Genomic DNA, 24,191 nt, shown 5'->3' with positions numbered 1-24,191 from the left:
AATGAGACATGAAAGTCACTAGAGTATATGTGTATTCTTAATGAGACATGAGAGTCACTAGAGTATATGTGTATTCTTAATGAGACATGAAAGTCACTAGAGTATATGTGTATTCTTAATGAGACATGAAAGTCACTAGAGTATATGTGTATTCTTAATGAGACATGAAAGTCACTAATGTATATGTGTATTCTTAATGAGACATGAAAGTCACTAGAGTATATGTGTATTCCTAATGAGACATGAAAGTCACTAGAGTATATGTGTATTCTTAATGAGACATGAAAGTCACTAGAGTATATGTGTATTCTTAATGAGACATGAAAGTCACTAGAGTATATGTGTATTCTTAATGAGACATAAAAGTCACTAGAGTATATGTGTATTCCTAATGAGACATGACAGTCACTAGAGTATATGTGTATTCTTAATGAGACATGAGAGTCACTAGAGTATATGTGTATTCTTAATGAGACATGAGAGTCACTAGAGTATATGTGTATTCTTAATGAGACATGAGAGTCACTAGAGTATATGTGTATTCTTAATGAGACATGAAAGTCACTAGAGTATATGTGTATTCTTAATGAGACATGAGAGTCACTAGAGTATATGTGTATTCTTAATGAGACATGAAAGTCACTAGAGTATATGTGTATTCTTAATGAGACATAAAAGTCACTAGAGTATATGTGTATTCTTAATGAGACAGGAAAGTCACTAGAGTATATGTGTATTCTTAATGAGACAGGAAAGTCACTAGAGTATATGTGTATTCTTAATGAGACATGAAAGTCACTAGAGCAGAGCTTTCCAAACTTTTCAGGTTGGTGACACACTTTTTAGACCTACATCATTTTGCGACACAGTAATTCAGTTGTACTAGCAAACAGGAGGTTAAACTAACTTGTTTTAAGAGATACGGACACATACATAAATTATATAATAATGAAATGTATTTACAAGTAACAGTATGTAATTATGTGCAAGAATTAAAAAAAATGTTTAATAACACCAATAGCTACTTAATATTTTAATGGGATGTATGAGGTTGATGGGATGAACACAATTTCTAAATATTTGGTGGAATATTAGCTAAAGACACTCGCATTTCATCATCAAGCATTTTTAAGCTTCCCCTTCCTATCCATATATCAAGAGCAGGAGCAACAATGCACTACTGGGAGCTAGCTGTGGAAAAAAAACCACTTTGACTTCTGACTTTAGCCCAGCATTTAAGCTGCTGCCCTCAGAGCTCTGCGAGTCTGACTGACTACTGCCCGCGCTGCAAACACACTGCTGTCCCCACTCACTAACTACATGTACAGTCACGAGCCAATTGAGGAGACTACACGTGCAGTCAGGAGCCAATGTGCCGCCAATGGGAATAGTTTCAGTTCCCACTGAGCTGCGACAATAGGTTAAGATGATCTGTGACCCACTAGGTATCAATCGCGTGTCAACCACATGATATGCGTAGTAGGCAGGCGGAAAGTCAGAAACCAAAAAAAATTGTTGAAAAAAATTAAATTTAAAAAAATTTGTGCTGAAGCAGGGACACACCTACACACTGCTGCCGACACACTAGTGTGTCCCGACACACAGTTTGGAAAGCACTGCACTAGAGTATATGTGTATTCTTAATGAGTCATAAAAGTCACTAGAGTATATGTGTATTCTTAATGAGTCATAAAGGTCACTAGAGTATATGTGTATTCTTAATGAGTCATAAAGGTCACTAGAGTATATGTGTATTCTTAATGAGACATGAAAGTCACTAGAGTATATGTGTATTCTTAATGAGTCATAAAAGTCACTAGAGTATATGTGTATTCTTAATGAGACATGAAAGTCACTAGAGTATATGTGTATTCTTAATGAGACATGAAAGTCACTAGAGTATATGTGTATTCTTAATGAGACATGAAAGTCACTAGAGTATATGTGTATTCTTAATGAGACATGAAAGTCACTAGAGTATATGTGTATTCTTAATGAGACATGAAAGTCACTAATGTATATGTGTATTCTTAATGAGACATGAAAGTCACTAGAGTATATGTGTATTCCTAATGAGACATGAAAGTCACTAGAGTATATGTGTATTCTTAATGAGACATGAAAGTCACTAGAGTATATGTGTATTCTTAATGAGACATGAGAGTCACTAGAGTATATGTGTATTCTTAATGAGACATGAGAGTCACTAGAGTATATGTGTATTCTTAATGAGACATGACAGTCACTAGAGTATATGTGTATTCTTAATGAGACATGAGAGTCACTAGAGTATATGTTATTCTTAATGAGACATGACAGTCACTAGAGTATATGTGTATTCTTAATGAGACATGAGAGTCACTAGAGTATATGTGTATTCTTAATGAGACATGAAAGTCACTAGAGTATATGTGTATTCTTAATGAGACATGAAAGTCACTAGAGTATATGTGTATTCTTAATGAGTCATAAAAGTCACTAGAGTATATGTGTATTCTTAATGAGACATGAAAGTCACTAGAGTATATGTGTATTCTTAATGAGACAGGAAAGTCACTAGAGTATATGTGTATTCTTAATGAGACAGGAAAGTCACTAGAGTATATGTGTATTCTTAATGAGACATAAAAGTCACTAGAGTATATGTGTATTCCTAATGAGACATGACAGTCACTAGAGTATATGTGTATTCTTAATGAGACATGAGAGTCACTAGAGTATATGTGTATTCTTAATGAGACATGAGAGTCACTAGAGTATATGTGTATTCTTAATGAGACATGAGAGTCACTAGAGTATATGTGTATTCTTAATGAGACATGAAAGTCACTAGAGTATATGTGTATTCTTAATGAGACATGAAAGTCACTAGAGTATATGTGTATTCTTAATGAGACATGAGAGTCACTAGAGTATATGTGTATTCTTAATGAGACATGAAAGTCACTAGAGTATATGTGTATTCTTAATGAGACATGAAAGTCACTAGAGTATATGTGTATTCTTAATGAGACATGAAAGTCACTAGAGTATATGTGTATTCTTAATGAGACATGAAAGTCACTAGAGTATATGTGTATTCTTAATGAGACATGAAAGTCACTAGAGTATATGTGTATTCTTAATGAGACATAAAAGTCACTAGAGTATATGTGTATTCTTAATGAGACAGGAAAGTCACTAGAGTATATGTGTATTCTTAATGAGACAGGAAAGTCACTAGAGTATATGTGTATTCTTAATGAGACATAAAAGTCACTAGAGTATATGTGTATTCTTAATGAGTCATAAAAGTCACTAAATATATGTGTTTAATGAGACATGAAAGTCACTAGAGTATATGTGTATTCTTAATGAGACATGAAAGTCAAAATTAAACTTTTACTATTCATATAGAGTATGCACCTTTCCGATTAACTTATATTATTAAATTTACTCTTCTTTGTTGAAGAGCACATGTAGGGTTTGTACACTAGATTTTTCTTTGCATAAATGTTTTGTAGATGATCCATTTATATAGCCCATCTGGTAGTGTTTTTATAAAAATGTATAGTTTGCTTATTTTTTAAGAAGATTGTGCTGATTTTAAGACTCCTAACCAAGCCCCACAGTGTCAGATGTATACACACGTTTACAGACTCCTGTAGGCTCCTGTTTATGTAATCTGTCTTTTCATATGCAGGGAAGGGGGTAGTGCCTGCTCCTTTTGTTTTCCCAGCCCCTTTTAGTTGGTGTCCCAGACCAACATCATCATCAGTACTAAACTGGGAGCTTCTAATTAAATTTTTTTAATGGTTTTATATTGGCTGTTTATATCAGTATCTGTGGATATTCTTCTTTATAGTAGTGTCTATTGCATGCAGTTATATGAAAATTGGTGTATACTGTCCCTTTAAAACTATCAACCCTGCACCATTGTGTTTTTAACCCCCGCTAAGGGGTTAAACACACAGAAGACCTACCGCTCTGGTCCCAAAGAGCATTGCTGGTCCCGAGCAGAAATTGGCGCTGATCTACTCAGCAGCACTAGTCTCACGATTCATATGTAAAACTAGTGTAGTCTATTGGATCAGCTGAAATTTCCACTCAGCACCAGCAGTGCTCTGCGCCAGTCCTCTATATACTCACAGACAGCTGTACAGCTCCCAGCAACTCAGGCAGTTAACCCCTGACCAGCCTGGGTGCAAAGCCCATAGGAAACATTACAAAACAAAATAATCAACACAACACACAGAAAGCCTGGCACTCTTTTGAAAGCACACAGCAAGAATAAAAGCAAAAAATGAGTTAGTTAAAGCATTTGGCCAAATCGGTGTGGTCCAGGGCTTAAACCGTTTGGACGTTTTGCCACTATTTAGAAGCAGTGAGAACTGGCAGTTCCAGAGATGAAGATTCAGTGAGCTGAGCCACTAAGAGTGCTCAGTCTGCTCTATTAAGCACATTGTGGTGCTGCAACACTTTTGAGTAAGGATTCTTCCATTCATTATATATCCTTCCTGCTGGAGTCCTCTATATTTGGGGCTTTGGGAGAATAGTTTCTGCCTATGGGATTTAACTTAATAACTATTTAACCCTTCTCCAGAGTGGAGAGACTGTAGACAATATTTATTAGTAACATTGTTTATTTGGAGTTGGTGCTCCCCTTCTGTACCTTTACTGGGAACTAATTGGTACTTTCCTTAAAAAAAAAAAAAAAAGGCTGCATCAGCAGAGGCATAGGGGCCTATCTATCAAGCTCTGTATGGAGCTTGAAGCCCCCTGTTTCTGGCGAGCCTTCAGACTCACCAGAAACACCAGTTATGAAGCAGTGGTCTAGCGCTGCTCCATAACCTGTCCGCCTGCTCTGAGGAGGCGGACAGACATCTCCGCAATTCAACCCGATCGAATACGATCGGATTGATTGACACCCCCTGCTAGCGGCTGAATGCGGAGAGCGTATTGGTCTCCGGATTCAGCGAGGTCTGTTGGACATGATCCTCAATGTCGGATCATGTCCAACAGGCCTTTCATAAATAGGCCCCATAGAGACTAAACTTAGAAAGAGTATGCAAAGAGGAACAGGTAGCCGCTTTACAAAGCTGGTCAAGCAAAGCATCACTTCGAAAGACCCAAGAAGTCGTTACTTCTCTAGTTGAATGAGCAGAAATATGCTCACAAGGTGACTTCTACCAGCTGACCAGGACCAACTAGTCCTTTCTGATCAAAGCCTTAAAGACCCATTAAATACAGTAGAATTGCATAACCCTAAAAAGACAATGGAGTAGCATTTAAGAATTTTAAATGAGCAGCAGTTTTTTTTTCTAACAAATTTCAAAATTTACCTAAATTTCCTGCCCCCCTGTATCATGTAATAAAAGGTATCCCAAAATAATAATAATCTGAAAGTATGGGAGCATTAAAGGGACAGTAAATCCATATTTTTCTTTGCATCATAACTTTTGTGATTTGAATTAAAAATAATAATTCAGAAATTCAGAATATTTAATTATTTCCAAGCCCTCACTAATACCCATTATACAAGTCCTATCACAGAGGGCTACCTAGGTACAATCACTAGCGACCACTGCGGATGCACAGTTCTTTACCATTGATGTCACTGCTAGTCGACCATATGTAGTTTCAGTGACAAAGTGGCAATGAAAGTGACTGTCGGAACTGACCTGGTCACAGTGCGCATGTGCACACCGCTTCAACAGCTGTGCATATATTCAGGAGAAAGCCTACATATTAATTATTATGCAAATGGTTCATTTTTCAGAGGTTTCCTATTGTATTTTTAAAACCTTTGCTACACCATCTATTCCTTGAGCTCAGTTGACAACGGTATTTCCAAGATTTTAACGTACATTTTATAACATTATTAAAATATTTTTGAAAAAAAATGTAATATGCGATTTATTATAATAACTGATTACAAATGAAAGTTTACTGGTCCTTTAACTTGCAAAAATTCTCACTGTGGTGTCAATTTATCAAAGTGCGAGCGGACATGATACGATGTAGCGTATCATGTACGCCGCACAACGATAAATGCCGACAGCATACACTGTCCGCATTTATCATTACACAAGAAGTTATTGTGAACTGCTTGTGCAATGCCGCCGCCTGCAGATTCGCGGCCGCTAGCAGGTGGTGTCAATCAGCCCGATCGTATAGGATCAGTCAGATTGAAGACTGCAGCCTCAGAGGCAACGGACAAGTTATGAAGCAGCGGTCATGCTTCATAACTACTGTTTCCGGCAAGCCTGAAGGCTCGCGCTGTAACAGGGGCATCATGCTCCATTCGGAGCTTCATAATCCGGCCCCTGTAAGTCAGTCTATGGACATCTACAATGAGCAGTGCCGAATGCAAAAAATATAATTTATGCTTACCTGATAAATTCATTCAGGTAAGCAAAAATTAAGTTTTATGTTATATTGGTGGTAAGAGTCCACGGTCCATTACTCCTGGGAACCAATATCCAAGCTGTGGAGTCCACGAGTAAACAAAGATTGAGATTTAAAAACATACTGAAAAACTAAATCCACAACACGACAAAAACCCCAAAAGGGCATTTTTTTATTTACTTAAAATTTAAACAATCAAGCAAAAATACATCAAACTGAAACAGATTCCTGAAGGACCCTCTTACCAAAGGCTGACTCAGAAGAAGCAAAAACATCAAAGAAGACCAAGTAGCTGCCTTGCAAATTTGTTTAACTGAAGCCTCACTCTTATAAGCCAAAAAGTGACAACTGACCTAGTAGAATTAGCAATAACCTGATTCGGTGGAGGCTAACCTGTCTCCAAGTAAGCCTCATGAATCAAAAGTTTCAACCAAGAGGCCAAAGAAGCAGCAGAAACTGTCTGCCCTTTTCTAGAAACATAATAGTTAACAAACAAGAAGTTTGCTTGAAATCCTTAATAGCATCAATGTAATACTTTAATGCTCTAGCAACATCTAAATTTTGCAAAGATCTATCTGAAGCATTATTGGGATAAGAACACAAAGAAGGGACAACTTCCTGACTGATATTGTCTGAAGACAACTTTATTAATTAAAAAAAGACACAACTTTATTAATTAAAAAAAATGCAGCATGGAGTAGTTTTACAAATTGAAATTCATTTTTTACACTGGGAATGTCAAATGCAGTGTATATAAAAGTATTATGCTTGAAATAAAAGTACAGCTTATTCAATTAATAAACTAAACTTGCTTTTTAAAACTATGTTTTGCTACAAATGGAATAATAAGGTCTGTATATGTTAAGAACATTTCAACTATACATGGAAATAGGTAACCACCCTCAAAAGCAACAAAAAAAAGCAAGAAACCATCAACATAAAAAATAAATAAATCAGATTTGCCCCTTAGCACCAATTGCAAATAAAAAGGTAAGTAACTGGCATTATTTGTGCCAGTAGGATATGGTCATTGGGGGTTGTAAGGACCACCTCAATATTTAAGCTCCATAGGAAGGTTTAACTTTGAAGTGGTGCTTTAAAAAAAATAAATTGAGAACAGGAAACAAAGACACAACATATACATGCTTGTTTATTTTTGTGAGGCAGTGGTTTGCAACACTTCCTTACTTAAAGATGCTGCTGGTGAAAAAACACTTTGTGATGATACAGAAGCAACAGAAAGAGTGTTTCTGGAATGAAAACTTTGGAGGGATAAAGCTACTTGCACTCTGATTATGGCCCTCATCATTTAATTCCATAAATTATTTTTTAATGTCTTTAGAGTACCTCTGGCATGCAAGGATGCATTTTGTCACCCTTGAAGCATTTGGAAAACAATATTTCTTCTCACAGTATTTGCAAATTGCAGCTTTGCTCTCAGCAGAAATTGCACTGTGGATAACTGGTCGAATTCTGACCAATTCTCTGAATTAAAACAGAAACAGACGATATTTGGACCTTTAAAGAGCTAGCTGACAAACCCTTACTTAACCCATCTTGAAGGGACTGAAGAATCCTTGGAATTCTAAAGAATGCCACCTGAAACCGTGAGCCTTGCACCGCACAAAATACATTTTCCATATCTTATGATAAATTTCCTAGTGACATATTTTCTCACCTCTAGAAGAGTAGCAACTACCACATCTGAAAACCCCCTGTGGTTTAAAATTAAAGGTTTAACCTCCATGCTGTCAAATTTAGAGATTTTAAGTCTTGGTAAAAGGTCCATGCTTTGAGAAAAGAAGCCACAGAGGATAACTGGAAATCTGAGTAAGATCTGCATACCAGGTCCTGCAGGGCCAAGCAGGAGTGATCAGAATGACAGAGGAGTTCTCTTGCTTGATTTGAGGTACAATCCCGGTAACGAGAACAAATGGAGGGAATACACAGGCTAGATGATAGATCCATGGATACACTAGAGCATCTACTAATTCTGCTCTTGGATCCCTGGATCGGGCACAGTATCTGGAAAGCTTGAAATTGAGTTAAGAGGCAATCAGGTCTATTTCTGAAAGGCCTCACTTGGAGTCATGCTGATCAAATACCTCCTGATTGAGAGACCATTGCCCCAGGACTGACGATTGAGATAGTGAGCTTCCCAATTCTATACCCCGGGAATGTGAATCGCTGACAATAATGTTTTTTTCTGACCAAAGCAAAATCTGAGATACTTCTATCATCAAATGACTTCAAGTACTTCTCTGATAATTTATGTATGCCACAGTTGTAGAATTGTCTGATTGGTAGCAAATATATGTTTCTTGTTTCAGGAGAGGCCACGACTGGAGTTCCAAAATGTTTATTAGTTATCTCGCCTCCTGCTCCTTGCACTCTCTTAGCTTCCCAAACCCCGCCCCAGCCTAAAGGACTGGCATCTGTCATTATAGGATAGGCAAAGAAATGAAGCCCCAAGGACCATTATCTACCAGAATAGATTGTACGCTTAGCGAGTGTGGATATTGCATCATCAACCTTCGGAATAGATTCCCATAGTTCTAAATTCTGTTCTGGTAAGGGATACATCTTTTTAAACTTAGATGACAGAGCAAAGGGAATACCAGTTTTTTTCCTTTCCCTAGAGATTATTTCAGTAACCGACAGCTAGATTACAAGTGTTGTGGTACGGTTTTTAACGCTGAAAAAATGGCCATTCCATAGCGCCGGTATTTCAGGTTGTGCAATGAGGCTAAAAAGCTTCCGTTACAGCCTATACCAACACGAGCCATTCCACCATCTGAGAGCAGTAGTTATAGATTATGTGTAACAAAAATGTTTCTCAAAACTCATAGCTAAAGTGTTACAAAGTACACTAACACCCATAAACTACCTAATAACCCCAAATCTGCCGCCCACCCACATCGCCAACACTATTTCAATATATTAACCCCTAATCCACCGCTCCCCGACATTGCTGCCCATATAATAAAGTTATTAACCCCTAAACCTCCGGCCTCCCATATCACTGCCACTATGATAAAGTTATTAATCCCTATACCTCCGGCCTTTCACATCTCCGCCACTTAATAAACCTATTAACCGCTAAACCTCTGGCCTCCCACATCGCCACCACTAAATAAACCTATTAACTCCCAAACCACTGGCCCCTACATCGCAAAACACTAAATTAAACTAGTAACCCCTAAACCTAACACCCCCATAACTTAAAATTAAAATTACAATATAACTATACTTAAATAAATAAAATCTTACCTGTGAAATAAAAATCATTCCTGGCCAACGCATCGCGGTCTGTTTTTATATAATACTTTAAATTGTTAGTTAAAAAATCATTCCATATCCTCCCAGATACCTCCCGTCATTTGAACTGTGGAATGCATAAGCAAGCAGGAGCATTTGCATTGCGTTGGTGGTATAGTGGTGAGCATAGCTGCCTTCCAAGCACTTGACCCGGGTCCGATACCCGGCCAACGTATCGCTGTCAGTTTTTATATAATACTTTAAATTGTTAGTTAAAAAATGGTTCCAAATACCTCCTGGTCATTCGAATGGTGTAATGCATAAGCAAGCAGAAGCAGTTTACATTGCGTTGGTGGTATAGTGGTGAGCATAGCTGCCTTCCAAGCAGTTGATCCGGGTTCGATTCCCGGCCAACGCACCGCGGTCTGTTTTTATATAATACTTTAAATTATTAGTTAAAAAATCGTAGTCAGGCTATGACTACAGCTTCCGCCGAATTGCGCAAGCCTGTCTGACACGCAGCACCCCATTGATTCCCCGTACCTACCTTGTTTTAAGGATGTACAATAAAGATTGTTGTTTAATGAAGAGACCGATCAACATTCATCTTTTTGTTCTTTGATTATTGTCTGGAATCGGCATCTTCATTCTTGGGACAGCCGTCTTTTTCCCTATTGGTCAAGCGGCTCACACGTGATCTCCCCCTGCGTCACTGGATGTTGTGACGTATCGGCAGCGTGGTATTGGATGTGGTTAGTGTGGCGGTGGACAGAGTACTCGATACGGATGCCAAGATTGACAAGAGCGGTTCTGTGAGTAGGCTCAGCAGGAGCTGGGTTTTCCACCGTGCAATAAGTTTTCCGTTTTAACTATAAGTCTGCACACCACGAAGGGGAGGTGAGCTTGTCACATTCAAGACTGTGTTATTGGTTCAGAGCACACTCAGTAGAGGAGAGCCATAATCCACATAATGGAGCCTTACATACATGCATAAATATTGACTGTGGTTTCAGAGTATTAAGGTTACCCTTGTTGTTCTTTACCTAAGGTTTTAAGGACTTCATGTAGTAAGAAACGCTGATGCTCTACCTTAAACATAAAGGAGTTATCCGAATCCATGTCAGGTATAGAAGCTTGATCATCTGAAGATATGTCACCATCAGAGGAACAATCAGAACTATCAGACATAGAATCCTGCAAAATGTCAGGAATTTCCTTATGTTGCTTAGGTACTTGGGAAGCTGCAACCTCTTGTGGTAAAGTGTCACAAGATTTGTGTTTGCCCTTACTTGATGGGGCAATTGTCAACAATATTTCCACTACAGCAGAATTCAGATTATTCTTAAACTCAGGAGAGAAATCTATAGAAACTCCCTGTGTAATATACACAGGTGGCGTAGAATCATTTTTGTAGTAAAAAAGGTAGCAGGCTGGCCTGAATGCATAAGGTGTGACACACATACATACATAACTGTGCAGGAAGGCAAACTGGGACAGATTTGCAAGTTAAACACACTGTGTTAGGAAAAAGAGGGTCAGTAGATCTATCCTCAAGGGGATCTGGCAGGGATAGCAGACTCTATAGCAAAGTGTAGGAGATTGGTGCACACAATATTAACCCCTTAACAGCTTTTGCTGAATAGAGCGATATAAGCGATCCACTGAGTAATACCAGCGCATTCTAATGTGCGTTGGTATTACAAGTTAACAGCAATGTGAACGCATGCTCGCGTTCACATTGCTGAGAAACATTGTGCTCAGGAAAGCACTCTTCCATAGGCTCCTATGGGAGCCTTGTTCTCATGCCATGAGACACGACATGAGAACCTTGCGCACAGAACGGGGTAAGTAGCGCAGCTATGGCAGTAAAGTGTAAATATATATGCTTATATACATATATATTTATGTGTTTATATGTGTATATTCACATACTAAAATATACATATATACAGGGAGTGCAGAATTATTAGGCAAATGAGTATTTTGACCACATCATCCTCTTTATGCATGTTGTCTTACTCCAAGCTGTATAGGCTCGAAAGCCTACTACCAATTAAGCATATTAGGTGATGTGCATCTCTGTAATGAGAAGGGGTGTGGTCTAATGACATCAACACCCTATATCAGGTGTGCATAATTATTAGGCAACTTCCTTTCCTTTGGCAAAATGGGTCAAAAGAAGGACTTGACAGGCTCAGAAAAGTCAAAAATAGTGAGATATCTTGCAGAGGGATGCAGCACTCTTAAAATTGCAAAGCTTCTGAAGCGTGATCATCGAAAAATCAAGCGTTTCATTCAAAATAGTCAACAGGGTCGCAAGAAGCGTGTGGAAAAACCAAGGCGCAAAATAACTGCCCATGAACTGAGAAAAGTCAAGCGTGCAGCTGCCAAGATGCCACTTGCCACCAGTTTGGCCATATTTCAGAGCTGCAACATCACTGGAGTGCCCAAAAGCACAAGGTGTGCAATACTCAGAGACATGGCCAAGGTAAGAAAGGCTGAAAACGACCACCACTGAACAAAACACACAAGCTGAAACGTCAAGACTGGGCCAAGAAATATCTCAAGACTGATTTTTCTAAGGTTTTATGGACTGATGAAATGAGAGTGAGTCTTGATGGGCCAGATGGATGGGCCCGTGGCTGGATTGGTAAAGGGCAGAGAGCTCCAGTCCGACTCAGACGCCAGCAAGGTGGAGGTGGAGTACTGGTTTGGGCTGGTATCATCAAAGATGAGCTTGTGGGGCCTTTTCGGGTTGAGGATGGAGTCAAGCTCAACTCCCAGTCCTACTGCCAGTTTCTGGAAGACACCTTCTTCAAGCAGTGGTACAGGAAGAAGTCTGCATTCTTCAAGAAAAACATGATTTTCATGCAGGACAATGCTCCATCACACGCGTCCAAGTACTCCACAGCGTGGCTGGCAAGAAAGGGTATAAAAGAAGAAAATCTAATGACATGGCCTCCTTGTTCACCTGATCTGAACCCCATTGAGAACCTGTGGTCCATCATCAAATGTGAGATTTACAAGGAGGGAAAACAGTACACCTCTCTGAACAGTGTCTGGGAGGCTGTGGTTGCTGCTGCACGCAATGTTGATGGTGAACAGATCAAAACACTGACAGAATCCATGGATGGCAGGCTTTTGAGTGTCCTTGCAAAGAAAGGTGGCTATATTGGTCACTGATTTGTTTTTGTTTTGTTTTTGAATGTCTTTGAATGTCAGAAATGTATATTTGTGAATGTTGAGATGTTATATTGGTTTCACTGGTAAAAATAAATAATTGAAATGGGTATATATTTGTTTTTTGTTAAGTTGCCTAATAATTATGCACAGTAATAGTCACCTGCACACACAGATATCCCCCTAAAATAGCTATAACTAAAAACAAACTAAAAACTACTTCCAAAACTATTCAGCTTTGATATTAATGAGTTTTTTGGGTTCATTGAGAATATGGTTGTTGTTCAATAATAAAATTAATCCTCAAAAATACAACTTGCCTAATAATTCTGCACTCCCTATATATAAGCATATACATATATATTTACAAGGAACACACAGTTTCCATAGATCGCAATGTAAAGGCACTTTTCAGTGACTTTTTTTTCTAAAACCTCACACCCTGACTCACAAACTTTAAAACCCTAAAAAACTGCTTTTTGCAGAAATGTTATTAAAAAAAAATCAAGATGCTGCTATCTTTATTTTTTAATTAAATATATAACACTTGTTTTTAGGGGCATTTTGTGGACATTTATAAAATTAACTATAAGCGCTAATTGCTTGTGGTTATTTATAATGCGCCTGCAAACGGGTAAATTTGCCTGTTTGCGGGTGCGTGATAAATTAGCGCTCTACTTGTATTCTAGTCCTAAAAGGGACAGTCTACTCCAGAATTTATATTGTTTAAAAAGATAGATAATCCCTTTATTATCCATTCCCCAACCAATACTGTTATATTAATACACTTTTTACCTCTGTGATTACCTCTGCAGACTGCCCCCTTATCTCGGTTCTCAGACATGGATTTTAGCCTATCAGTGCTGACTCTTAAATAACTCCACAGGAGTGAAAACAATGTTATCTATAGGACACACATGAACTAGCAGTGTCTCACTGTCAAAAACTGTCAAATTGTCCTGAGATAAGAGGCAGTTCAACGGCTTAGAAATTAGCATATGAGTCTACTTAGGTTTAGCTTTCCACAAAGAATAGCAAGAGAGGAAAGCAAATTTGATGATAAAAGTAAATCAGAAAGTTGTTTAAAATAGCATGCCCAATTGGAATCATGAAAGTTTAATTTTAACTAGACTGTTCCTTTAAGTGGAAAGGGCTCCACATTGTGTGTGTATATATATATATATATATATATATATATATATATATATATATATATATGTGTGTGTATATATGTATATACATGTGCACATGGGATATTCTAACTATTTGGGGACATTTGATAAAGATGCCAGTAAGGCATAGAAACGTCATGCTCTATTCCCTATTTTAACCTGTGTTAAATATAAGCTATTTTTTATACAAGCCCAGTGAGTGCGGTCTCTTCCTGGAAAACTGCATTACTTTTGACTTTGTACCCTGGCAGCTGCATAAGTGAGTTGGTTATTGGAGTGCAAAATTATCACAGAGTGCCTGGAAGGGTAGTTGAGGGATGGTATTTAGGACCCAGGATCCTTTATAGTCTTTTTCTGCTCACCTTTTCTTAATTAATTAGCAGAGGGAGGCTAAACTCTCAGGCTGCTGATTCCTAGGCAGAAAGAGAATATGTCTTTTACCTGCTGAGGGCAGGAAGAGAAAAAAGGGGTTGATGAGGTGGAGAAGTTGTTGGTTCCCAATTCTCACAGAAATATTGTCCTTTAGCTTGCTTGCAGTCATGTCATCTTGGGATTGAGAAAACCAGGGAGTGAGTACTTGCAAGGTTTTGTTGGCCAGGTATGTTTTCTACAAAAGAGAGATTTTGTACTTCCTGTCCAGAATGTCAGCAAAAAAAAGTTTTCCTAAACCACTGATACCTCTACTTATTATATCAATTTCTTTTGAGCGGAGCGCTATGGATTTAGTAGAGCTGTTACCTAAATCCGCTAGGGGGCACCAATTTATCTTAGTTATAATATATTATGCAATTAAGAAATACCTCTTTCTCCTGTTAAGTGTAGTCAGTCCACGGGTCATCCATTACTTATGGGATTATAACTCCTCCCTAACAGGAAGTGCAAGAGGATCACCCAAGCAGAGCTGCTTATAGCTCCTCCCCTCTACGTCATATCCAGTCATTCTCTTGCACCTAACTAAAGATAGGACGTGTGAGAGGACTGTGGTGTGTTAAACTTAGTTTTTATTTCTTCAATCAAAAGTTTGTTATTTTAAACGGCACCGGAGTGTGTTGTTTGTTCTCAGGCAGCATTAGAAGAAGAATCTGCCTGAATTTTCTATGATCTTAGCGGTCGTAACTAAGATCCACTTGCTGTTCTCGGCCATTCTGAGGAGTGAGGTAACTTCAGAACAGGGGATAGCATGCAGGGCCCACCTGCAAGGAGGTATGTGCAGTAAATTATTTTCTAAGGAATGGAATTGACTGAGAAAATACTGCTAATACCGATGTAATGTAAGTGCAGCCTTAAATGCAGTAGTAGCGACTGGTATCAGGCTGATAAGTATGTATGTATACTCTGAGGTATTTCTGGGGAATGGAATTTCACTAAGAAAATACTGTCAATATTAAAGTAATATTTGAGCCTGCACTGCAGTGAAAGCGACTAGCAGCAGGCTTATTAATAACACTTCATAATTTTCAACTTTAAAACGTTTACTGGCATGTTAATCGTTTTTTCTGAGGTACTTGGTGATAAAACTTTATGGGCATGATTTTTACCACATGGCTGTCGTTTTTTTCTGCATAAAAACAGTTTACTGAGCTTCCCCACTGTTGTAATATGAGTGGGAGGGGCCTATTTTAGCGCTTTATTGCGCAGTAAAAATTTAGTCACAGTCTTCCTATTTCTTCCTCCATGATCCAGGACGTCTCTACAGAGCCCAGGGGTCTCCAAAACTAGTTTTGAGGGAGGTAATCAGTCACAGCAGACCTGTGACAGTGTGTTTGACTGTGATAAAAACGTTTATTATTTCAACTGTTATCCGTTTTGGGTATTAAGGGGTTAATCATCCTTTTGCTGGTGGGTGCAATCCTCTGCTAACTTTATAAATTTTCTGTTAAAATTTGGTTGTTTTAACATATTTGGTTCATTGTTAATTCAACTGTGTCACTTTTTTATGTTTCTTAAAGGCGCAGTAGCGTTTTTTATATAGCTTGTAAATTTATTTAAACGTTTTTTCCAAGCTTGCTAGTGTTATTGCTAGTCTGTTTAAACATGTCTGACACAGATGAATCTGTTTGTTCACTATGTTTAAAGGCCAATGTGGAGCCCAATAGAAATTTGTGCACTCAATGTATAGATGTTACTTTGAATAAAAGTCAAACTTTATATGTTAAAAGAATATCACCAGACAACGAGGGGGAAGTTATGCCGACTAACTCTCCTCACGTGTCAGTACCTTCTCCTCTCGCTCAGGAGGTGCGTGATATTGTGGCGCCAAGTACATCAGGGCGACCCATACAAATCACTTTGCAAGACATGGCTAATGTTATGACTGAAGTACTATCTAAATTGCCAGAATTAAGAGGTAAACGCGATCACTCTGGGGTAAGAACAGAGTGCGCTGATAATAGTAGAGCCATGTCTGATACTGCGTCACAATTTGCAGAACATGAGGACGGAGAGCTTCATTCTGTGGGTGACGGATCTGATCCAAGTAAACTGGATTCAGAGATTTCAAATTTTAAATTTAAGCTTGAGAACCTCCGTGTATTACTAGGGGAGGTATTAGCGGCTCTGAATGATTGTAACACGGTTGCAATTCCAGAGAAAGTATGTAGGCTGGATAAATATTTTGCGGTACCGGCGTGTACTGATGTTTTTCCTATACCTAAAAGGCTTACAGAAATTGTTAACAAGGAGTGGGATAGACCCGGTGTGCCCTTTTCACCCCCTCCTATATTTAGAAAAATGTTTCCAATAGACGCCACCACACGGGACCTATGGCAGACGGTCCCTAAGGTGGAGGGAGCAGTTTCTACTCTGGCTAAGCGCACCACTATCCCGGTGGAGGATAGCTGTGCTTTTTCAGATCCAATGGATAAAAAGTTAGAGGGTTACCTTAAGAAAATGTTTGTTCAACAAGGTTTTATATTACAACCCCTTGCATGCATCGCGCCTGTCACTGCTGCGGCGGCATTCTGGTTTGAGTCTCTGGAAGAGACCCTTAGCACAGCTCCATTGGATGAGATTATGAACAAGCTTAAAGCTCTTAAGCTAGCTAATTCATTTATTTCTGATGCCGTAGTACACTTAACCAAACTTACGGCTAAGAACCCCCGGATTCGCCATTCAAGCGCGCAGAGCGCTGTGGCTTAAATCCTGGTCAGCTGATGTGACTTCTAAATCTAAATTGCTTAATATTCCTTTCAAAGGGCAGACATTATTCGGGCCCGGCTTGAAAGAAATTATCGCTGACATTACTGGAGGTAAGGGCCATGCCCTGCCTCAAGACAGGGCCAAGCCAAAGGCTAAACAGTCTAATTTTCGTGCCTTTCGTAACTTCAAGGCAGGAGCAGCATCAACTTCCTCCGCTCCAAGACAGGAAGGAACTGTTGCTCGCTACAGACAGGGCTGGAAACCTAACCAGTCCTGGAACAAGGGCAAGCAGGCCAGAAAACCTACTGCTGTCCCTAAGACAGCATGAAGTGAGGGCCCCCGATCCAGAAACGGATATAGTGGGGGGCAGACTTTCTCTCTTTGCCCAGGCTTGGGCAAGAGATGTCCAGGATCCCTGGGCGTTGGAAATCATATCTCAGGGATATCTTCTGGACTTCAAAGCTTCTCCTCCACAAGGGAGATTTCATCTTTCAAGGTTATCAGCAAACCAGATAAAGAAAGAGGCGTTTCTACGCTGTGTACAAGACCTCTTACTAATGGGAGTGATCCACCCAGTTCCGCGGTCGGAACACGGGCAAGGATTCTATTCAAATCTGTTTGTGGTTCCCAAAAAAGAGGGAACCTTCAGACCAATCTTGGACTTAAAGTTCCTAAACAAATTCCTAAGAGTTCCATCGTTCAAAATGGAAACTATTCGAACCATCTTACCCATGATCCAAGAGGGTCAGTACATGACCACAGTGGATTTAAAGGATGCCTACCTTCACATACCGATTCACAAGGATCATTACCGGTATCTAAGATTTGCCTTCCTAAACAGGCATTACCAGTTTGTAGCTCTTCCCTTCGGGTTAGCTACGGCTCCAAGAATCTTTACAAAGGTTCTGGGCTCTCTTCTGGCGGTACTAAGACCGCGAGGCATAGCGGTAGCTCCGTACCTAGACGACATTCTGATACAAGCGTCAAGTTTCCAAACTGCCAAGTCTCATACAGAGTTAGTTCTGGCATTTCTAAGGTCGCATGGGTGGAAGGTGAACGTAGAAAAGAGTTCTCTATTGCCACTCACAAGAGTTCCCTTTCTAGGGACTCTTATAGATTCTGTAGAAATGAAAATTTACCTGACGGAGGACAGGTTATCAAAACTTCTAAATGCTTGCCGTGTCCTTCATTCCATTCAACACCCGTCAGTGGCTCAGTGCATGGAGGTAATCGGCTTAATGGTAGCGACAATGGACATAGTACCATTTGCGTGCCTGCATCTCAGACCGCTGCAATTGTGCATGCTAAGTCAGTGGAATGGGGATTACTCAGATTTGTCCCCTCTGCTAAATCTGGATCAAGAGACCAGAGATTCTCTTCTATGGTGGCTTTCTTGGCCACATCTGTCCAAGGAGATGCCCTTCCGCAGGCCAGATTGGACGATTGTAACAACAGACGCCAGCCTTCTAGGTTGGGGCGCAGTCTGGAATTCCCTGAAGGCTCAGGGATCATGGACTCAGGAGGAGAGACTCCTTCCAATAAACTTTCTGGAATTAAGAGCAATTTTCAATGCTCTTCTGGCTTGGCCTCAGTTAGCAACTCTGAGGTTCATCAGGTTTCAGTCGGACAACATCACGACTGTGGCTTACATCAACCATCAAGGAGGAACAAGGAGTTCCCTAGCGATGATGGAAGTCTCAAAGATAATTCGCTGGGCAGAGTCTCACTCTTGCCACCTGTCAGCGATCCACATCCCAGGCGTGGAGAACTGGGAGGGGGATTTTCTAAGTCGCCAGACCTTTCATCCGGGGGAGTGGGAACTTCATCCGGAGGTGTTTGCCCAACTGCTTCATCATTGGGGCAAACCAGATCTGGATCTCATGGCGTCTCGCCAGAACGCCAAGCTTCCTTATTACGGATCCAGGTCCAGGGACCCGGGAGCGGTGCTGATAGATGCTCTGACAGCACCTTGGGTCTTCAACATGGCTTATGTGTTTCCACCTTTCCCGATGCTTCCTCGATTGATTGCCAGGATCAAACAGGAGAGAGCATCGGTGATTCTAATAGCGCCTGCGTGGCCACGCAGGACCTGGTATGCAGATCTAGTGGACATGTCGTCCTGTCCACCATGGTCTCTGCCTCTGAGACAGGACCTTCTGATTCAGGGTCCTTTCAAACAACCAAATCTAATTTCTCTGAGGCTGACTGCATGGAGATTGAACGCTTGATTCTATCAAAGCGTGGATTCTCGGAGTCAGTGATTGATACCTTAATACAGGCTAGGAAACCTGTTACCAGGAAAATTTACCATAAAATATGGCGTAAATACTTATATTGGTGCGAATCCAAGAGTTACTCATGGAGTAAGGTTAGGATTCCTAGGATATTGTCTTTTCTACAAGAGGGTTTAGAAAAGGGTTTATCTGCTAGTTCGTTAAAGGGACAGATTTCAGCTCTGTCTATCCTTTTACACAAACGTCTGGCAGAAGTTCCAGACGTTCAGGCTTTTTGTCAGGCTTTGGCTAGGATTAAGCCTGTGTTTAAGACTGTTGCTCCGCCGTGGAGCTTAAACTTAGTTCTTAACGTTCTGCAAGGTGTTCCGTTTGAACCCCTTCATTCCATCGATATCAAGCTGTTATCTTGGAAAGTTTTGTTTTTAATGGCTATTTCCTCGGCTCGAAGAGTCTCTGAGTTATCGGCCTTACATTGTGATTCTCCTTATCTGATTTTTCATTCAGACAAGGTAGTTCTGCGTACTAAACCTGGGTTCTTACCTAAGGTAGTCACTAACAAGAATATCAATCAAGAGATTGTTGTTCCATCATTGTGCCCTAACCCTTCTTCAAAGAAGGAACGACTTTTGCACAATCTGGACGTCGTCCGTGCCCTGAAATTTTATTTGCAGGCAACTAAAGATTTTCGTCAAACTTCTTCCCTGTTTGTAGTTTATTCTGGACAGAGGAGAGATCAAAAAGCTTCGGCTACCTCTCTCTCTTTTTGGCTTCGTAGCATAATACGTTTAGCCTATGAGACTGCTGGACAGCAGCCTCCTGAAAGGATTACAGCTCATTCTACTAGAGCTGTGGCTTCCACTTGGGCCTTTAAGAATGAGGCCTCTGTTGAACAGATTTGCAAGGCTGCAACTTGGTCTTCACTTCACACTTTTTCAAAATTTTACAAATTTGACACTTTTGCTTCTTTGGAGGCTGTTTTTGGGAGAAAGGTTCTACAGGCAGTGGTTCCTTCCGTGTAAAGATCCTGCCTGTCCCTCCCGTCATCCGTGTACTTTTAGCTTTGGTATTGGTATCCCATAAGTAATGGATGACCCGTGGACTGACTACACTTAACAGGAGAAAATATAATTTATGCTTACCTGATAAATTCATTTCTCCTGTAGTGTAGTCAGTCCACGGCCCGCCCTGTTTTTACGGCAGGTCTAAATTTTAATTAAACTCCAGTCACCACTGCACCCTATAGTTTCTCCTTTCTCGTATGGTTTCGGTCGAATGACTGGATATGACGTAGAGGGGAGGAGCTATATAGCAGCTCTGCTTGGGTGATCCTCTTGCACTTCCTGTTAGGGAGGAGTTATAATCCCATAAGTAATGGATGACCCGTGGACTGACTACACTACAGGAGAAATGAATTTATCAGGTAAGCATAAATAATATTTTTAAAAATATCGCAAAAAGAGTTGATGATGATGTTTAGCAGAGTGGGCATACCAAAAGAGATTCTTACAGACCAGGGACCCCTTTTATGTCAAATGTAATGAAAAAATTGTGTAAACGTCTTAAAATTAAGCAGCTTAGAACGTCAGTACATCATCCCCAAACTGATGGGCTGGTTGATAGATTTAATAAAACCCTGAAGGCTATGTTGTGTAAAATGATAGACAAAGATGGAAATGATTGGGATTGTTTTTTACCACACCTCATGTTCTCTATTAGAAAAGTAACGCAATCTTTCACAAAGTTTTATTATATGGTAGACATCCCAGAGGTATATTGGATATTGCTAAAGAAACATGGGAGCAGGAACACTCTCCTCACCGCAGTGTTATAGAACACATTGCACAAATGCAAGAGCAAATGGAAGCCATAATGCCAGTAGTAAGGGATCATATGGAAAAAGCGCAGAAAGCTCAGGAAATCAGTTACAATAGGAATGCAGGGCTAAGGGTCTTCCAACTTGGGTCCAGAGTTCTTGTACTGATCCCTATAGTTGAATGCAAGTCCCTTGCAAGACGGCAATGAGGTAAATTGTAAAGTAAGGCAGCCAGGAACGAGGAAGCCAGGACAAATTTACCACATAAATGTACTTAAAGGGATAGTATAGTCAAAATTAAACTTTTATTATTCAGATAGAGGATGCCATTTTAAGCAATTTTCTAATTTACTCCGATTATCAATTTTTCTTCGTTCTCTTGATATCTTTATTTTAAAAAGCTGGAATGTAAGCTTAGAAGCCATACCATTTTTGGTTCAGAATCTGGATAGCGCTTGCTGATTAGTGTCTAAATGTAGCCATCCAATCAGCAAGCGCTATCCATGTGCTGAACCAAAATGGGCTGGCTCCTAGACTTACTTTCCAGCTTTTTTAAATAAAGATACCAAGAGAACAAAGAAAAATTGATAATAGGAGTAAATTAGAAAGTTGCTTAAAATTGCATGTTCTGTCTGAACCACAGACGTTTATTTTTGACTAGACTATCCCTTTAAACCCTGGGTAAAGAGAGAGAGAGGTTTTAATGATGATGTAAAGCAAACCCACTGACAAAGTGATTAAAATGAGCCTGAAGTACATATCACACCTCATCAGAAGCAGGAAGTTAAGGAGTTTGTTTAAAAAATAGAGATGTTTTCTCCCCAGTTCCAGGAAAAACACGTTATTAAACATGAAATCATTACAGAGCCAGGGGAAAAGATTAACTTGAAGCCTTATAGAATACCAGAGGCTAGAAGAGAAGCGGTTAATGCGGAAGTAAGGAAGATACAAGACTTAGGGGTAATTGAAGTATCACAGAGTGAATTGAAGAATACCATTGTTCTAGTGCCCAAGCCAAATGGTGAAATAAGATTCTGTAATGATTTTCATACATTTAATTTAATTCCTCAGTTTGTTGCTTACCCTTTGCCTCGGGTTGATGAATTAATAGAGAGATTAGGGGGCTTCAGATATTTAAGTACTTTAGACTTAACAAAAGGGTCTTGGCAGGTTTCCCTGATTCAAAGGGCAAAAGAAAAAAGGTTTATTCCAGTATAAAGTGTTACAATTTGGGTTGCATGGTGCCCCAGCTACTTTTTAGCGTATGATGGATAGAATACTTAGGCCTCATAGAGAATATGCAGCTGCCTACCTTGATGATGTGGTGATTCACAGTGTGCACTGGGAAACACATCTTCCCCCCGAGTTCAGGCAGTAGTAGATTCTATCCGGGATGCCGGCCTAACTGCCAACCCTGCTAAGTGTTTTTTAAGATTGGAAGAGGCTGAATATTTGGGTTACATTGTTGGAAAGGGACTACTTAAAGGCATATGAAACACATTTTTTTTCTTTCATGATTTAGATACAACATACATTTTAAAAAACTTTCCAATTTTCTCCTCTTATCAATTTTGCTTCATTCTCTTGGTATCTTTTATTGAAGAAGCAGCAATGCATTCCTGGGTGCTACCTGAACACATTTGTAAACCAATGAAAATGGATATACAAGTTCAGCCACCAATCCACAGCTAGCTCCAAGCTGCTGAGCCTAATCTAGATATGCTTTTCAACAAAGTATACCAAGAGAGTGAAGCAAATTAGATAATATAAGTAAATTGGTAAGTTGTTTAAAATTATATTCTCTGTCTGAATCATGAAAGAAAAAAAATTGTGTTCCATCTCACTTTAAGCAACAAAAAGGCAAAGTAGAGGCTATTTCTGGCTGGCCTCGCCCAGCAACAAAGAAGCAAGAGAGTGCAATTTTAGGTCTTGCTGGGTATTACTATAGATTCATCCCTAATTTTGCTACAATGGTTAATCCTTTAATGGAGCTAACCAAGTTTAAAAGTTCAGTGATGTTAAAGTGGAAACCTGAGGCACAGCAGGCATTTAATGTCTAAGATGGCATTGTGTAATGACCCAGTCTTAGTAACTCCAGATTTTACTAAATAATTTGTGGTACTGACTGATGCATCTAATGTAGGTCTAGGAGCAGTCCCAAGTCCACGGGGTTGAAGAACATCTAGTTATGGACTTAAGTAGGAAATTGAATTTGCATGAACAAAGGTACGCTGTAGTTAAAAAAGAGTGTATAGCAATCAAATGGGCTGAGGAACTTTAAATTATTACCTTCTAGGAAGAAAATATAAATTGATTACTGATCATGCACCTTTGGCTTGGATGAGGATAAATGAAGAGAAAAATACCAGTGTGACCAGGTGGTTACTTAGCCTTCAGTCATTTAAATTTTCTATGGAGCATAGGGCTTAGGGTAATGCAGATGATCTTTCCCGTGTGTACTGTTTATTGATGAAGGTCGCTCATTCCGATAGGTCTGAGCTGGGGGAGAGGCTATGTCATAGTGTCTGGAAAGGTAGTGGAGGGAAGGTACTTAGGACCCAGAATCCTTCATAGTCTTTAATCGCTCACCTCTTCCTTATTAATTAATTAACAGGAGTTAAATTCACAGATTACTAGGTAAAAATAATATTTGTTTTACCTGCTGAGGGCAGTACAGCAGTGAAAACTTATCTGAGAAAATAGTTAATCAGAAAGGTTGGTGAAAACTGTTATATTGTTTATAAGGTTATGCTAACTGACGGCTAAATTATGAGTTTTTCGTTTTGAGCTTTGCGGAGGTAACGAGCAGTTTATACTCACCGCTCACTTACCTGCAGTGCTGGTATTACGGGTTTTTACAAACCCGGCATTAAAAGGCAAGAAGTGAGCGTAGAGGAAAATTTTGCTCATTACCGCACTCCAATACCAGCGCTGCTTAAGTCAGCGGTGAGCTGGTCGTACATGCTCGCGCACGATTTCCCCATAGGAATCAACGGGGAGAGCCGGCTG

The 24,191-nt window shown here is 39.7% G+C and overlaps 1 protein-coding gene and 1 non-coding gene across 2 annotated transcripts in view; both read left to right on the top strand.

Moving 5' to 3' along the window:
* The window catches only part of PLXDC1 (plexin domain containing 1), a 123,268-nt gene that overhangs the window by 8,609 nt on the left and 90,468 nt on the right, over positions 1-24,191 (top strand). The gene's annotated exons all lie outside the window — the stretch shown is intronic.
* Positions 9,992-10,063, top strand: TRNAG-UCC (transfer RNA glycine (anticodon UCC)). Its single transcript has one exon. It is a non-coding gene; the product is annotated as a tRNA-Gly (tRNA).

Source organism: Bombina bombina, chromosome 1 (genome assembly GCF_027579735.1).
Source record: "Bombina bombina isolate aBomBom1 chromosome 1, aBomBom1.pri, whole genome shotgun sequence".
Taxonomy (NCBI): Eukaryota; Metazoa; Chordata; class Amphibia; order Anura; family Bombinatoridae; genus Bombina; species Bombina bombina.
The sequence above is the reverse complement of the archived record's forward strand: the minus strand, read 5'-3'. Positions and strand labels throughout refer to the sequence as shown.